Here is a 14,498-nt window from a genome sequence, read left to right on the forward strand (position 1 = left end):
TTATATGTTTAGAAGCTGAGATGAGAATTTGCTGGCATTTATTTAGTCCAGTCTTTGTAGATCATGCTTTGTTGATCTGCTAAAATCATTAAAGTTTTAGCAGATTTCTCTGCTGTAGCACAAGTTATCAATAAAAAATTCTCCTCCATGAGAACAAGTGCAAGTCCTGAATGCTAACATGATATATGAGCTACTTTTACACATGAAACAACAACATTCATGTCTTAACTATTAATTATGAATAGAGTCTGTATAGTTTCTGCATTATATTTCTCTTTATTTCCCCAAGTATCGCACTGAAAACGGCTGGAAGTGTCCTCAAGTGTCCCAAGATGATCAATGAGAAACACCAGGAGGTGTGAGGATCGATGTTGTCTTTGAATCGATCAATCTTTGGAAGTTGGTCCACGAGGCAGCAGCTAACAGGGATCCAAATAAACACAGAATGTGCTGATTTAGGGAACTTTACTGCCTGTGCTGTTTATAGTCACTTCAGTTCATCTTCTGTTAATCCCCATGGTGGCAATTGTTTTACAGGAGAATAGAGCACCAAATCTACCAGCAAAGTGCATTTTGACAAACTTCCCATTGCACACACAGTTTAATAGCCCACGCTGTATGATCTATGGCCAGTATGCAGCGCGTCCAACTTCAAAGTTCAGTTCCCCGCTGAGTGATAAAAATCACACTTAATTCCTGTCTTAAAAGTCACTGTGGAGCATCAGCGAGGACGCCGTTTAGAAAATCTGCCACCGAGGCATCAGCTTAGGTTTCACAACATTACATCACCTGTCTAATTGATCCGCTTGTTTGGGCTCATTTCATACTTGCATGGAAGTGCTGATGAAGGGGGTCTGGTTTTTCCTCCCCGGCTGTGTGTGTGTGCGTGCGGGGAGGCAGGTATTAGCCCTGACAGATCGCACTGTTAATTGCTAATTGTGTTTCTCATTAGGCGCAGGGGTGACAGGTGTTGTTAGAGTGTTGTGAGTTCGGTGCTCTCCCGTGAATTGCGTTCGCTCCCTGCGCGCCACATTGCTGATCCGCTCACTAATGGTTCCCCCGAGAACTCCCATCAGCCCCTGGGCTCGGTGCAGCGAGGGGTCGGCTTTAGATACTGTGTAGCAGCAACAGCCGCATTGGGAGGTCTCGAAACAGAGAGCTTTGTCAACTCACACCTCCTTTTATCACAGTCAGTATAGCACTGTGTATGTATATTATGTAAAGTATATTTGTTATGGGTTTTAATAAGGTTCTAAATGAAGTACAGTCACAGGAAGTAACTCAAATAAGGGAAAATGTCACAGATGTTACTGTGAGCACCTGACACTATCTTTGTTTCATGGTTTTGGGTGTGGCCTCGAATCTAGAAAAGTGAGATAAGTCCGTTGAAAGCTGTAATGTTGAGAATTAAAAGATCACAGCTCACAAAATATCCTGACACAATGTTTGCTAACATGTTTATATATGAACCGAGGTTCCTAGACGTTCAGAAGACACCAAAATATGAAATAATACATGAAATAAATGGATTATGATGAAGGAAAGAAGCCTCCAATCTTCAAATGTACTGAACAATAGAATATTAACAGACATTTCATTCAGGATGAATGTCATAGTAAAAAAAAAAAACATCATATCAAGTCAGTCCTTTAAAATTTACTTGGCGACACAAGTTTTTCTTGTCAGAATGTGGAGAAATGAGATTAGAAGATTCAAACAGCTTTTGTGGGATTAAAACACACTTGGAAAAAAAAGACTCGGGGTCAGTTCCCTATCCTGTCTACTTTAGTTTGAAACATGTTTGATGTCCTTAAGACCACATTTACTTCCACATTACAAGACAGAGAGGATTCTAATGTAATGCACGTAAGACGTGTGGCATTCATATTTAAAGCTACACTCAGCCAGTTGAGCATAGCAGGTCAGTAATTCCTCAGCTCATTCTTGTACACACTGGGGACAATGAAATATGAAAATGTGTGCTGCTTTATTGGATGTGGTAATTACATCTTAGACCATCAGTGAGGACACAAATTGTGTCTTGGTAAAGGCCTGATATGTATTTTGAGGAAGGATAATGGGCTTCTACCTCATTTTTGTTAGATTACTGTTAAAACATTTGCAGTTGCCATGCACTCATTTGTGCTGTCATAGCTGGAAAAAAAAAGCTATTTGGTGCAAAATGAACAAACAGTGAGCTGGTTAGACGCCTCATTTCTTTGTAAATTCTGACTAAGGAACTTCCGTAAGTTGCTTTTCTTTATTTTGTCAATTTTTGTTAGATTATTGAATTATTTTATTATTTTTTCACTGTTGGTTTTCTTATATCAGGTGTCATTTTAGCAACACAAGGTTCACTGCCACAATGACTGTAACCACAAACATAAACAATCTATCTTACTTCTCATATTACACTCTGTTATTTGGATTTATGTGCCCATTTCTCATTTCTGCATTGTACCTTTTCATCCTATTACCTATTTAAGCCCTTGTAAAGCAAAGACAACACACAGATTGCAGTATATTTGTTGGATTTGGGTGCTGATATAGCAAATGGCAAAACCCCTCATACCAAAATTACAATCATCTTGAGCTGCTTCTTTTTAATATATCTAAATATAATGAACATATTTAGAATATAAGGAGTCCAACAGCATGTAATAACAGAAGTTATCTGTATGAAGCTTATAATGTGTGATGTTTTACTGAGACTGTCAGTGAGGTGTTGATAAAGTGATAATTTTGAAGTCGATGATAATTATTTGCAGGCTGTTGTTCATAGTGTTGCATTATTGGATTTAATTATATAATAACACCTACCCTTTGGTAGTATACCTTATACTCCTGTTTTGTTCACTTAAAGGATCAGACAGGTAATGTTGCATACTTTATTTATTGTCAACAAATCATATTGAAAGACCAAAAGCAACAATGGGTTAGTGTGCCTTCAGTGCTTTTGACTTTACCTCCTCTGTCTGTAGCACTCAGCACCTAGCTTATTGGTTCCTAATGAAGACTGTTTGTAAGTTTTTGCTATCGCTACACAGCCAATGTTAGCATTAACAGGTGTTTACTTACCAGTCTAGAAGAAACGGTGCCAGTTAAGCATCAAATAACATTTGTTTTCTCACCAAGAGCTGTTCCCAGTAGTGGAAAGAAACAGCAATGTTTCGCTTCTAGTTCTGTTACTTCTTTTCTTTCAGTGAAGTTAGCATGATATCCAACTAGCCCCGGCCTGTCTTGTCATTTTGCCTGAAGTGGCATGAATTCTAACTTCTTGTGTTGTAAACACAACGATGGCTGCAGCGCTTAGCAGACAACTATCACCACCACCTTCTCCCAGCGAGAAACCACAGAGAAAATGTACAAATAGCCCCTTTAAAAAAACATGGAAATAGTTTATTTGTTGGGGACTATTTTTAGCCGTGGATTAATAACATTTGGTGTGCCTGGGAAATATTTACAGCAGCAGAACAGTGTTTGTAATGTGCTGTGTAATGAAGGTACTTGTCACTCAGTGTAGTGTTTTGGCTCATTTGTGTTTTTAGTCATTTTCAGACGACAAAAGAACTCAAATAAGATATATCAGGCTTTGGCTACGTAGATGACACTCATTAGTTGGTTCTATCCATTGTTGGTTTTAGTCTGTTCACAAAATTTGGTAATGATAATAACAAAAAACATATCATCATAAACGTCACGTACAGTTAACTTAACATCTATTTGACATTGTCCCTCCAAAAATGATTGTATAAAGTGGTTTTAGTCCTATTATTAATATACTGGGTTGTATTAAATTGTGCGGTTTGTATATCATTGCAGTTTGAAAGTTTTGTGCTGATTTTAGTTGTCGAACTGGTTGGTTGTCACCATCTGTTAAGTCTACTCAAAAACTTACACAGCCTGTATGTAATAGAATATTCAGCAAAGGGGGTTGATTGTTTTGGTGACTGGTAATTATTATTATTGTACAGACCCTTGTGTACCTGCCTGGCATGCTGCTTTTCCTCTGTTGTCACTGGCTACTAATTACAGTCTGAAGACAAGGCCTCTGGACGGCCAAGTTTGAGTGAGAAGCGTCCCCACGGTGTCGGTTGCCTGTCCCTCACTGCTGCTATTAGCTCAGTGTCAGCTCCACTTCACAGCCATTATTAGCCTGGGTATTAACATCTAGCTGACTCACTCTGATACCTAGATGAGTGCCTGTCACAGCACCCATGTGGATCTTCATTGTTCTGGAGACCTCATGGGGACGTGCTGCAGCTCAGAGTGCTAATAATTATAATTACCCCTCAGAAGACGGTTGGGTCCCTGTTCGTGCAGTCATGTTTACAGTCAACTTCGTCTGGGTCCCTGAACGCTGATAAGTTGTTGCCTCTTTCATTCCCACCCCAAGGCCCAGCAAGCTCAAGAGTAAAGCCGAACTGTAGATCAGTTTAAAAAACTTAGAAGTCATTAAAAACTAGTGTTAATCTCTGATTTCTAGAGAGGAAACATTTAAAATATCAAGAATTATAAACAGAGTTTGGTGCATTTGTTACAGTGACAGCACTTCTGGCTCTGGAAGCTGGGGATCATGGGTAATATACACTATTCGGCCATGTTTCAGTTCAGTGAGTGGGACTACACAGTCGTTGCTGCTGCTGCTCAGCAAAAGTCACATCTTGCTGCTTTAACCTTCACCTTCCCCTTTGACCTTTGCTAATGTGTCTTCCTTTTCGCCTGTCTTCCGCTACATTAGCAACTACACCACTGAGAACACACATCCACCCAACACACACACACACCGCCCCCTCCGCCTTCCCCCACAGGAGGTGAATTCAGGTCTCTGGGGAACTTTTTATTTTCCAGCACACACAGCAGATCCGTCCAGTGCCAATTAGCTCATTATCTACGCTAACAACTTCACCAACAACCTATGCAGTGGATGACTGACTGACTGACGTGCAGCCGAGCTTTTGTTTTTGCACTTAATCCAAGCGGAGGATGCAAGAAATCTCACAGGGGAGTAACTGACTTCTGCAGTATATGGCTTTATTAATGATAACCTGTCAACGTTCAGTCTTGTACACTTACATCAGCCAACATAAAGTCTCTCACCCTTGATTCAAATAGCTTGATTTTGTTCATCTGGGTGTACGTCCTGCCTTTGTTCAGTGAATACCCTGTTCCCAGTATGCTTGCCTTCATTGTTTTGTAATCTCTGCTTCCCTAAATAATAATAAAAATAACCAGACAGTTGAGTTGGTAATGAATCAGAAACAGTTTTAATTTTTTCGGGCCCTTTAAATGATGCAGGATAGAAGTTCACCATGCAGAGCTTGTAGCCGTGACGCTGACACTGATCCCAACACGAGCACCACTGAGCCCCGTATGAGGTTCGCCACCCACTTAGTGAGCCGTCCTACAGCGGCGGCTGGTGTGAATGCACCGCTCCGATGATGGGATGTGACAGCAGATCCCTGAGCAAGGCTGAAGTGTCCACACACATCTTTGTCCCTGTCATACACACAAGAGCGCAGTCAGACTGCACAACCAATCAGCTCGGCTTGGATTTTTGCTTTTGTGCAGGCTTGTGTGCATCTGTGTGTGTGTGTGTGTCTACATGTGCGTCTGCCTTACTAAATGCTTAACGTTTTATGAATTAAATGAAGTTGACATGCATATTATGCACACTAATACCACCATAATCCTAAACAGTTGACAAGGCAACTTGCCCTGTCAACAGCCTGTTAGTCATTTAGTCGATTGATAGAACATTAATTGGCAACAATTTTTGATAACTGATTGATGGTTTAAGTCATTTAGGAAGCAAAATGCTGACGTTTTGCTCGTTCCAGCTTCGCAATTTTTTTGGATTTGATTCTTTTCTGTGTTTTATATGATTGTATATCATCAATGTAAATATCTTTTTTGAACTGTGTCAAACAAAACAATTGATTTGAAGATGATGCGTCTAGAATTGTTTTTTTTGTTTAATAGTTGTGGCCGGACGCTTTATGTTTTCAGGATTTCTGTTCATCCATCCCCTTGTGGTGAACGCAATATCTCAGGAATGCCTCTTCAAATTTAGCACAAATGTCCACCTGGACTCAAAAAGGAACTGATTAGAGTTTGGTTGTCACAAATCAGGGATCAGTCAAAGGATTTGACTTGTGATTGATTTAAATTCACCCTCTCTACTTCATCACTGCAGATGACAACCTGGACAGGGTGCTTTCTGTTGTTGTAGTCTGCCACAAGCTCCCTGCTTTTGCTGATATTGAGCCTCAGGTGATCATGGCTGTACCATGTGACAAAGCTCTCTGTCAGTCCTCTGTACTCCACTGTAAAAATAGTATATAAGTGAGGACAACATGTTTCTCAGTGTAAATTATTTACTGGACTCTTACTGGAATGACGGGCCAGCAGTATTGATAGACATGGCATAATCAGATCAGTATATATGTATTGGATTATTAAGAATGGTTGATCATTATTGACTAGTCATTAACTCATAAATGCTGATATCAAATCACTGATCAGTAGTACTGATAATAAACATAACAAGACAGCAACAATAACTTGGACCCAGTTAAGGACACATTGGACAGCACATTAGATGGTAAGAAGGACTGTTGCACATAGTTTTAATTGTGCTTGTAACATACACTGTAGAAAACATGGATGTAGCATCTGTGATGTCCCAAATGATCTTGGAGGTTTTGAAGTCTGGATTTGGGATCACTGCTTGCTGCCATCTTGGCAGCTACTGAAGCCAAAAAAAATACATTTTGGCAAAAACGGGGGAGCTGTGATAGAGCTGAGGAAGGATGAGCAACTGGCAACCACATAGCTGAGTGTGATAGGCTAAGAGACCTGTCAATCAACCATAATCTCTTAAATAAACCTCTCTTTGACGAAAATATGTGTTGAATATGAAACTTAGGTTTAGATAGCCAACTAACACAACTAGAAGGCTAGAACTGAAATTTAGGACTAAAACTAACAATTGTTTTTACTATTGATTAATTTATTTTGATTGTTTCAGTCATTTTTAAGGAAAAATTCACTTGTAAAACACTCTCAAATGTGAATATTTTCCAGTGTTCTATGATAGTAAACTCAGCATTTTATTAATTTTTGACTATTGCTAAGACAACACAAGGCATTTTACTACTGAATATTAATGAATAATTGTCATATGAATTGATAATGATGATAATTGTTGGTCGTAGCCTTATAGTTCCCCAATGATGGACCTTTTCCAGTTTTTCCACATTGGCAGTGGATCCTGTGGGTCCTGTAGGTTGCAGGGATGGGGCCTTCATTGATCTGGTTTGTTCTGGTGCATCCCACAGATGCTGGATCAGATTGGGATCTGGGGAGTTGGGAGACTGTGAAGCATTAAAACAAGTCTGTGCTTTGAAAAACAAAATTACCTATAAAGTGATAGTTTAGTGATGGTTTAGAGTAGAACCAGTTTCTTGTGTCTGTTTTTACCTGACTTCATGTACCATTCATCATATCAGTCTTCAGCTGAGCTGAGGTCTGCCTCCTCTCCCCACCATCAAAAAATAGTCCATCTAGATTCCACCCTCTCTCCTCCCAGCAAACACTGTTTAAACAACCCGGTAAACATGTCTGTCTTCATTCATTACCCTGCTTCTCATCATGATCAAGCCTCCCGATTTAATGAGGCAAATAGATATTTCTGCGGTGATTGTCTCGCTCTCCCACAAAGTATTAAGACTATTAAATGGACACATCTGTTTTTAATTAGGAGCTAAAGTCACCTCGGCGCTGCCTTCCATGTTAATGGACTCTGATTCCATCAAGGCTCCCTCAGCCTGACAAACAATGCAGCGCAGTGTGGTTTGCAGTAAACAAAGGGCCGAGAATGTGATAAGTGAGGAGGATGGGGGACATCGATACTCAGTCAAGACAGAGATAATCCACATCACCTTAGAAGTCCTTATAAATATCTATACATCATGTTTATCACAAAGGGTTGATAATGAGGATTGAAATTGCTTATTCAAGTATTGATTGTTGCAGTAGCCTAAAGAAATAAGGTTATAAGAGACCCAAGATTTAGCAGATTTGACATTCATGAAATCAGTGAAATCTTCAGTGAAAGTGTCCAATCAGAGTCGAGGGTTGTGGCCCTTTTAAACTCTTTCCATAAATATACTTTACAGCTGAATTACATTATCTGGCCAAGCTGATGATCCAAGCTGTGTGACTGAAAAGATGTACATCAACAAATCCCTCCCCTGTGGATAAAGACTCAAAGAAGGCAAACATCTCATATTTTCTGCTTTAGTCAAATAAATTATAATTACATCAAGCTTTAATGAATTTCAGGTTGTAGCTATAGAATCTCTTTCAGGGGAGTGATGGTTGAAGAGTTTCACGTTTGTTACCGTCACAGTAAAAAGTTTCAAGTCCCAGTTTGCGCCTGTTTGCATATGAAAACAAGCTGCACTGTTATCCTCAAAGGCAAAGTTTGAAACGTTAAAAAAGGTGTCGCCTGATGCCCCCAACGACTTCTACATCCTTCACTCCCCATGAGCCTCAGCGCCTGTCAGCATTTACATACAGCACTTCATAGTAAAGGTTCATTTCTGACTTATTTTGTTGTTTGTTTGTTTGTTTTTTTAAAGAAAGTGCCATATGCTCACAGCACCAGTACAGTGTTTCCTCACAGAGGGGAGCTGCAGTGCATTGTGGGAGCAGGTTACTGCATTCCCCTGGCATGGAGACGAAAAGGAAGTGGGCAGGTGTGATACTCCGGGAGGCAGCTCCCAGCAGAATAAGACATGATTAGATGGAAAAATCTTGAGCAGATTCAGGGGGAAAGAGACGGAGGTGGGTGAGTCTCTGAGCTCGACCTGCCATCTAGTGGAAATCATATTTATGTGCACATTTAGATTCAAATTACAGATTATTTTCTGCTCTGTATTACAAATATTTTCACAATACTGTGTAAATATGAGTAGTAGCAGCGTTGTGTTGGCTCCCTGTGATCTTTGATGTTCATGAAGAATCAGTTTCAGGGCAAACTTTTATAAGATGCAAGATTTACACCAAAACAATTCAGATTGCATTAGAACTAAACATGGTATTAAAAGAGACTACCTTTGCTGCAGACATTTGGCAGCATCTGAAATGTGCTGACAAAGGTCCTTGCTCACCTGCAAAACAGCAAACATTAAACATTAAAACAGGTCATGGCTTTATTTAGAATGGGAAGTGCTGTGTGGACAAGGTGCAGTTGATGTGTGCAGCTGCGCATAAGTGTATGACTCCCCTGTGACTGCACTATATTTACATTACTCCTGCCCAACCACCAGGTGGCAGCAGATGACTACTTTTAAATACATATTTCCCCAGATAACATTCACTCCTCATGTATTAATCCCTGTGTCAGGGGGTGACTTTTCAGGCAATTCTTTATTACAGCTTAAAATAATTATATAATAATATTAATATCTGTGAGAAAATGTGAGCATTAGTTTAAGGGACTGCTCAACTTTTAGGATTGTAACAGCATAAACAAATACACTTGATGCTCTTATCACAGTTCACTTGCTTTATGTCTGACATTCTCAAATTAAAGGATGTGAATGCAAAGCTCAAAGCTGTAATAACCCTGTGATTCTTGAGGAAAGTCAGGAAACCCAATAAAGCCTGGTAAAGTCCTTTAGAAACACTGTCTGAATGGATGTTTCAGATAAAACAACACACAGCTGAAGAAAATTCAGTTAGGAATCCAGTCACTTATGAAAGACCTTGGCAAGGACAGTTGTCAGTGTTCAACCACAGGAGCTCTCAGGTATGATGAGCGCTGACAATTTTCACTAGAGGGGAGACAACAATATTTATCAAAGTATAAAAGGGGACATTTAGTTGTTGAGATAATAGCTAATGGGCCTGCACACTCAGCCACACTGTTTATGTCCGTTGTGCAAACGCAGTTTTGTGGACTTCCTCTTTTTCCTCTCTCTTAACAAATGGTTATTGTACCTTACTGTTTCCCCTCTATTTCTGATTCACCCTCTTTGGTTTTTCCCATGAAACAATGGATCATAACTCAGACAGGAACCAGCTGCTTCAGCAATTACATTAATATCTGTCCCAGAGTTTATTGGTTCGCCGACCACTCTAATCAAGTCAAAGGAAACAAGGCTATCCCTCTTCGTAACGGATAGCTCACCCTCAATCTGCTTTGATTGAGAATGGATGTCATTCCTCCGCCATTAGTGCTGTAGTGTACAATGTTCTTAAACATTACATCCTGGCAAGGCGAGCATGAGTTATGGTGTCAGGCACACAGGCGGCTCCGAGCAGTGGAGTAGAAATCAGCAGCCCAGGCCCTGCCAACGTGCCTCTGAGCAAGCCAGGCGAGATGAATGGCCTTAGTGACCGCAGAGTTACATCAGCCGCTGTCACTTCATGTACTTTAGTGACTGCATTGTACGAGAAGAAGGCGCCATTATGTGGCAGAGAGAGGCAGAGTATAGTCTAGAGTTTGTTTGGGGAGCTGGCAAAATCCTGACAGTGCAGTTATGGCACCAGTCCAAACAGAGCCACAATGTTCAATGGCAAGAACAAGTCGTTATTGTGTCATACACTGAGAAATACTGTGGGCTGCAGTGTGACATTGTCTGCAACAACAGGTCATTCAACACCACTTCCTTCCTGAAACCTCTGCCAGCTCAACATTCTCACTTTTTAAGGAGCAGCGCTGATCAGATGCATGATGATTATTCCAAAACAACAATAACCCAAGAATGGAGTTTGTAGGATTTATTTTTGGACAGATGATGCTATAGGTTCATTTGTTAACATAATAGTTTGACTTTTTTTATTTATTTATTTTTTTATTTATTTTAAGAAATATGTTTAATTTCAGAGCTGGAGATGAGGGACTGTTGGCATAGCTTAGCATAAGGACCGGAAGCAGGGGTAAAAAGCTGGACTGGCTGTGTCCAAAGTACTTTGAATTGGGTTTTTTCAATTCTTACACAAACAGAAATTAAAATTACAGTTTGTGGGTTTACAGGGACGTATGTTCTATAACTATTTGTTGACAATTAGATTAAGAAATATCAGAAACATATACTGGGGTCAGGATCTCAAATATTAGAATTTGCTGCTTTTTATTGCATTTAACATCATTGTTATTTTACTGTCTTTGAATTCTTTAAATGAAAAAAAATGACATCTTTAAATGAAAATATCCATCAGTAGCTTGTTAATACTTTGGATTTAAACTTTTTTCTTAAGTTTATCTAAAATTCTTGAAATTTTAGTTTGATCTCTGAATCTGTATCTACCATAGCTATCACCAAACAGTATTAACCATAAAACATTGGTAGATTACTGCAACCAACTGATGATTTAGTTTTCATAGTGTGAAACTGGTTGGTCAGACCGAACCTGTTCAATGTCCCTATGACAACATAAAAAATAAAACCCTTTGCTTGAGGACATAAATCACTTAATGGTTTAACAAGGCAACTTGTAAAACAGAGCGCCCTGATGGCTATTGGTGATATAAATTTTCCTTCCATTAAGTATCTCTTGAGATAAGCATGCCAGACAATATCTCATCCTTCCAGCTGAAGGAAACAGTGTTATTGGCTGTTGTGTTATCCACGGCAGCTGCCCAATTTGTAGGACATTCCTCGCTGCCTTTGAAAGAAAAGGCCCTAAGATGAGCACTGTGAGCATGTCTGCATTTAGTGAAGCTCCTCTGAAACTTGCTTGTATATGTCTCATCAGTCTCTCCTTTAACTGTGCCTTGGGGCTCATGACTCGGTCATGATCATGGCAACGCTCAATCTGCAGCAAAGGCACTAAGTGCTGCTGAAGAGCAACCACTTGCTTCCCACAAAGGGGAAAGAAGGCGCTCTGGGACAGGCAGTTTAGTGACTAGCAGAGCATGAAATATTTACTAAGAGAAGATATGAAGGGTAGAAAAGGTAACTCTGCTACAGTGTGTTTGTTGTTGATGGGCGCCAGCCCGGGATGCCTCAAGGCAAAGAGATTTTTGAAGAGAGGGCACAGAAGCAAGTACAGATGTAGATAGAAAAACTGAGCAACTTTTGTTTGTGTTCCTTCGCTGATTTGGCACACTGACCCTTTTCAAAGACATGTCGTCATCATTATTGGTGCTTTATTTAATTCTCAGGAGAACACTGAGGGTAAACTTAGCTACGCTTAAAATAATAGGACGCACATATATTGTCAGATTATCTTCTACAATAAGTTGCTTGTCAGTTGTTGCCAGTTTATTACTAAAGTGATTCTGGTCTGTGCTTCTAATTAAACACTAACTGACCTCCTTTTCTTTTCCTTTCTTCTTAGGTAAGTGCAGACTTTCCCGGCCAACAGTGACGAACAAGTGTCCGCCTCATCTGTGACTCAAGCCCCATTTGGACATTAAGGATTAACGGGTGCAGTTGATGTGGCCACATCAAGATATTGTGGGGGTTTTAGTCTTTCTTAGAATCTTGATTCAGTCATGTAGCTTTTAGGTTTTCTTCACTGCAATGGAGCTAGTTTGAAAATATGGTCACACATATATAGACTGTGATTACTACTGCCCAAAAAATCCATTCAGAATAAGTAAAGTCTCAACACAATCTGGTAGAAATACTATGAAAACACATTGATTTATATTATTAAGTGTTAAATTAAGATTAAAAGTAAGATTTTTTTGTTGCTGGAAAATGTCTTTGTATTACACAAAATGAATGTGTGGAGTTTTCATTTTATTTAAGAAACTGTAACGGAAGTTCTGTAGTCTTTTTGTAGTTTTGCTGGTGATTGATCCCTGTGTGCTTTAATGGTATTTGTAGACTTTATATAAAATGTATAATCTTTAGTTACATAATCATACAGCTGTTCTCTGAGCGCTTCTCAGTCTGCACTTTTTCCATTGGTTAGAATCATAGACTGTGTATAAAGAGGTTAGGACTGGTTGAACCCTCGAACAACTTCCGCCATTGCAGTTATTTCGACCAATCAGAAACGGTTGCTAGGCGGCCCAGCCGACCAATCGGCGCTAGCCGAATCGGCTGACCAATCACTCTGTCGATGGTGGATAGCGTGCTGAACGTGGCTGGCGTGTGACGTCATTGGACTGGTCCACGGTGGGGAGAGCGGAACGACAGAGAAACAAAGCCTGAAAAACGAGTGAAAATACGGAAAAAAAACAACGTTTGAGTCGTTGCTTCGGTTTGTTACAACAATGGGAAACTTCACATCTGAAGACATCTGAACTAAAGCAAGCTTTTAAGCTTTTTTTGTCGAACACGAGTGAGGCTGGACGCTGCTAGGCGCTAGGGTAAGGCTAACAAGCTAACCAACTAGCGAAGTTAGCATTAGCATTAGCCTCGTCTTCTAATGATCTCCTCTGGCCGGATTTCCAGCTGTAGTTGTTTTTATTGCTTGTGTTTGTGTTTCTGTGACTAAGGCGTCGTTATGTGCCTTTTGAAGTCATTTGAATTGTTTATTATTGTGGTCGACGTGAGTGTGACCTGTGTCGTCAACGTTTGCGGCAGCTTGCGGCGCAAAGGTTGTGCTAAGGGATTACTGATTAGCTGCTAGCATTATCCTCAGCATTATTTTGTAAAGATACGTTTTGCCATTATTTTCGTTTTCAGTCGTTTGTATTGTGAGTGAATGTGTTTCTATGACTGACGCTTCTTCCACATGAGTTCTGGGTCTAACGTGAACAGATGATAACACCTCTTGATAGTATGTTTACAAGCATTTCATGGTTGTTTTGTGTCTCTGAGGTCATTTGGCATCATCTCGGGTCTCATTTTTTTGTCTCTATTATATGTTTGTAGGTAGTTTTGTGTTTTTGTGGTAATTTGCACAATTTTACGTCTGTGTCTTGCTATTTTACATCTATTATTGGTCAGCTTCTTGTCTCCTTGTGGTTTTTTTGCAGTTTTACCATTACTGGTCATTTTGTGCCTTCTTGTGGTCAGATTGTTTCTGGTAAATATTACAGGTGAATGTTGTGACTATTAATCACAAGTAATTTGTTTAAAGTGACTGGGATACATGATTGAGCACAGTGTTGTGTTAAATACAGGCTTGAAAACTAGGTGTTAACTCTGTGCCCCTCCACAGTGAATGAGTTGAGATTACTGCTAGAAGTCATAACAGTAAAACTAAAATGTTAACAGTTGAATTTAATCTTTGAAAATGAAAATTATGGTTTAAAAATGTAATTTAATTTTCTCTGAGGTCAGCTAAGGTCTTATTTTAAAAAAATAATTAATTTATACATCCAAAACTCCAGGGGTGATTGGAAAGGTTTTCATGTTTCAGTGTCACATTCTTCTACATTGATAAAGTTTTGGTGGTGAAAAGCTTGTGTTACTTGTTTTTTTATTAGTTAGTTAATTTGTGTTGCACTTTTGTTTTCCAGGTCTGCTCTTTCAGCTGCCGCCACCTAGATGGAAATACCAGCTCTCTCCCTACAGATCAAAGAG

General features: G+C 39.7%; 1 long non-coding RNA gene across 2 annotated transcripts in view; it reads left to right on the top strand.

Annotated features, from left to right (window-relative positions):
• Positions 1-14,498, top strand: part of LOC108899396 (uncharacterized) — a 37,886-nt gene that overhangs the window by 20,046 nt on the left and 3,342 nt on the right. Inside the window, exons 3-4 of one of the 2 annotated variants that reach the window (XR_001963541.2) lie at positions 12,355-12,443; positions 14,435-14,498. This is a non-coding gene — a long non-coding RNA (uncharacterized LOC108899396). Of the gene's footprint in view, positions 1-12,354; positions 12,444-12,806; positions 13,337-14,434 lie in introns of those variants that run through there. The other variant, XR_007814679.1, reaches the window with a different exon arrangement.

Source organism: Lates calcarifer, linkage group LG15 (genome assembly GCF_001640805.2).
Source record: "Lates calcarifer isolate ASB-BC8 linkage group LG15, TLL_Latcal_v3, whole genome shotgun sequence".
In the NCBI taxonomy this organism is placed as follows: domain Eukaryota; kingdom Metazoa; phylum Chordata; class Actinopteri; family Centropomidae; genus Lates; species Lates calcarifer.